At 42.0% G+C, this 4,153-nt stretch overlaps 1 pseudogene; it reads left to right on the top strand.

Moving 5' to 3' along the window:
* Positions 1–3,053: 3,053 nt before the first annotated feature.
* Positions 3,054–3,171, top strand: LOC124725150 (annotated as a pseudogene).
* The last annotated feature ends 982 nt before the right edge of the window (positions 3,172–4,153 follow it).

Below are 4,153 nucleotides of genomic sequence, written 5' to 3' on the forward strand. Positions count from 1 at the left end.
GATATGGATTTCTTGTCAAATGAATCTAGTTGTAATATCAATAGAAGCAGAAAATAGTACACCAGAAGTAGGATTTGTTGTGGACAGGAAGGCAAGACAAAGATTAAGTTGCTGTGAACGGTGCAGTGATAGTACTATTCTCATCAAAATCGACAGCAAACCACTAGCAACGACAACAGTTCATGTTTACAGCCTACAAGTGTCTTCTCGAGGAATTTTTTGTCACACGTGAAACACATGTTGTGCATTCCATGTATTAACTGGATGTTGGTATTGAAAGATACGTCTTCCCATCCTGTCCAAGACATTATACCGGACAGGCCAGTCAAGGACCCACACATTCTTTAAGTTGATTGTAGTGTTAGCTCCAGTCCAATTCTTAATGATCCTACTTAACTACATCATTTGAAACCTTGGTCATGAAGGGCATGATAATAGGGTTCACAGTCTTGCCACATATTGGCGAGCATTCAACCTTCCTTTAACAAGGACCAAGTCAGCCCTGTTGTCACATCCAATAGCTCCCAACACCACGATTGTGCTCGGGAAAGGTATGGGTCTCTCGCTGCCTCCTTTGCCCTTTCACCAGGTCGTCCACAGAGCCGTTCGTGTCGATGTGACACGAGGTTCATTGCTGAACACCTCACAATGCTATTCAGTATCTCAGTTAACTCTGGCTCTACATCATATATGCCTCTGGTGCCTGGGGTGCGACGCCACCTGTGAACGACGCATGTCAGCTCGAGATCTCACCCAACTTACAGTAACCTGCTCCAGACGGCTCATGGTGACGCTCTACTTGGATTTCAGCTGTTGTCATGCATCTGCTTGTCAGAGCCAGCCGTGGTGCAGTCCATCTGGAAGGAATCGCGCCCTCTTTACACACTGTTCAGCTGAGTCCACCTCGTCATCACTTGTTCTGTAGTCATAGCAGTGCACCTGTCTGTGTGATCTGTCGATATGATGTTCCAACGTCTCTCATGACAATTAGTCGACCCATCTGAATTGTGGCAATAGCTGCACTGTACGTGTTGCGACCTCCACTTGAAGTCTCCAGGTAACGTGAGACACATACACAATATCCATAGTGCGCACTCACCATTCTCCATCTGTTCTCGAAATACCGAAAATAAACGCGAATAAGGATGAAACTTCAGTGGACGTATCCCACAGACATGTAATTTCTGGAGTGTAAGTTTAATAGCGTTCGGTCAAGATGTTCATGGTGAAACACTCATCATTTGCGCGAGTGTAACAGCAAATACAATTCAACTAACACAAGAGTAGGATGTACACTTAAACAAGATCAGAAGGCACAAGAAGATACGAGCCGTATTACATCATTGTGACACAAAAATTTCGATATCAGATGTTGGATTGTAGGGCGTACCCAGGAGCATAAATAGTAATGATTAAGAACTGGATAAAGTGTAGTAAAATGAAAGAATAATGTGCAAAAAAGTGGGAAAACGAAGTACCAAAAAAGATAATGAGTGTTTGAAGTTCACTGTGACTACAGATACTGCGATGATGAATACCGCAATTGATAGTCCAGTTGAAGAAGAATGGACATACCTAGAAAGAAAAAGTAAATACGAAGAATACTTGCCCGAAAGAAGAAATACTACAATCAACCGAAGAAGGGAGGAAAGAGGCATACAGGTACGTAAGCTACTTGGAAATGAAATCAGTAGGAAGTGCAAAGAAGCTGAAGCGAAATAGGTACAGGAAAAGTCTGAAAAAATCGAAAGGAATTGGCAAGAGAAGAACAAATTCAACGTTTAGAAAAGTGAAAATAACTTTCGGTTAAATTAACAGCAAGGGAATCACATGAATACAAAAGGAAGAATAGATAGACGAGAGAGTGGATATGTAGAGAATGTACATCATGCGCATCTGCGAGGGAGAGCAACTGATTGTTGACGTTGCAGAAGAAGAAGCGGGTGTCGATTTGGAAGATTTATTATGTTATCTAGTATTTGGACTAGAGTTTGAAGAAGCATTAGAAGATTCGCGATCAAAAAAGGCATATGACATAAATAACGTTCCTTCAGATTTTTTAAAACAACTGGTGGAAGTGGGAATCAATCGATTATTCAAGTCGGTGTGTAGAGTGTATAAGACTGAAGACATATCATCGGATTATCACCCACACAATCCCGAAGGCAGCAATGGCAGATAAATGTGAGAACTATCGCATAATCAGTTTAACAACTCAGGCACACAACTCACTGACAAGAACAGTAACAGAAGAAAAGAAAAGAAAACTAAGGATGTGTTAAATGACCAGTTTGACTTTAGGGAAGGAAAAGGTGCGAAAGAGGTAGTTCTGACTTTGCGTTTGATAGTGGGCACAAGACTTTTTAAAAAAATTATACCCATTTTCTGATCCAGAAAAAGCGTTTGAAAATGTGAAATGTGTATAATTCTCGGAAAAATTCTCACGGTTTATCAAGAACGTAAGGTAAAGATGCCGTCTTTCTCTACTTCCGTTCAACCTGTACCTCTTGACTGAAATAAAGGAAAAGGTCAAAAGTGGAATAAATTAAAAGATGAAAGGATATCAGTCATAAAATTCAGTGATGATAATGCTGGCTGTGTAAAAGTGAGAATGAATCACACAATTTGTAGAATGGAATAAACCGTCTTCCGGACATAGAAAATAAATTGAGAATAAACCAAAAAAAAAGGATATAAAATAATGAGGAATAGCAGAAATGAGTAGCTGTAATGGTATCAATAATGGGCATCATACTTCATATAAAGTGTTCTACCATGGAAGCAAGTTAAACCATTTCGGACGATTCAGATAGGAAATAAGCAGATTAGCACAGGTGAGGAGGGTATTTATTGCATTTATTGCTAAAATACTACTATCAAACATAGGCCTTGATTTGAGAAATAAATTTCTGAGGATGCACATCCCGTGCACAACGTTTTTGGAAGTGAATCATAGACAGCTCTGCGTACTGGTCCTGACATGTGCTTCAGTTCCTACCAGCCCCCAAGTTATCCTGTCAGTGGCATCATTTGGATGCAGTATGGAGGAAAACGGCAACGGCCTTGCCGCAGTGGATACACCGGTTCCCGTGAGATCACCGAAGTTAAACGCTGTCGGGCGTGGCCGGCACTGGGATGGGTGACCATCCGGGCCGCCATGCGCTGTTGCCATTTTTCAGGGTGCACTCAGCCTCGTGATGCCAATTGAGGAGCTACTCGACCGAATAGTAGCGGCTCCGGTCAGAGAAAACCATCGTAACGACCGGGAGAGTGGTGTGCTGACCACACGCCCCTCCTATCCGCATCCTCAACTGAGGTTGACACAGCGGTCGGATGGTCCCGATGGGCCACTTGTGGCCTGGAGACGGAGTGCTTATGGAGGAAAACGGGGTCAGCCCTCCATCTCCCAGTTGTTGACAATCTATTGGACAGATGAAAACGTGAAACAACCTCCATTTACGTAAATAGTGGCTTAAGATGTCTAGATCCCAACTTTGGGAGGAGGGGTGGAGGACAATGACTGTTCGTGTCCGTGACGTACTATAAGTCACATGTGTCCTCTGGGTGGTGCTAAAGAACAGTCACTTCAAGACAAATATCTAAATTCAAGAATCAGAGGCAGTCAGATAATCTGAAATATCTCCTGGCTAAAATGAATTTGTCACAAGACATGGATTCACACGGTTCTTCTCAAGACCCTCCAGCTATAAATTTTGGCCCTCCTTCAAATTATGCATTGGGAAAGCCACAGCTACATCAAGATGTAGTGAAGTCGTGGTATTATCCTGCTTGCATATGTATATAAGGGATTCAGAGTATCTAGGAAAACAAGCATCCTAAAAAACATTGTCTAAAGTCTTTTTTTAATTATATGTAGCACAGATATATGTATACTTACGTTTCTGTGAATCATTCAGGAAGACAGACAGACTTTGATCATCAAAGAGCAATGACAGTATACCACCGTCATCCAATAAACAAGGAGGTTTACCCATACCATCATCACTAGAACCGCAGGACCGATGCTTCATATTTGCACTGTAGTCGTGAATGATAACTGGACTCAAGTAAAGAGGGGCTACTCAGACCAATTTAGTTACACCAAGTGTCGAAATACGTGTCCCAATTTGCTCATGCTGATGTTGCAACTGAT

This window comes from Schistocerca piceifrons, chromosome 1 (assembly GCF_021461385.2).
Source record: "Schistocerca piceifrons isolate TAMUIC-IGC-003096 chromosome 1, iqSchPice1.1, whole genome shotgun sequence".
NCBI lineage: Eukaryota > Metazoa > Arthropoda > Insecta > Orthoptera > Acrididae > Schistocerca > Schistocerca piceifrons.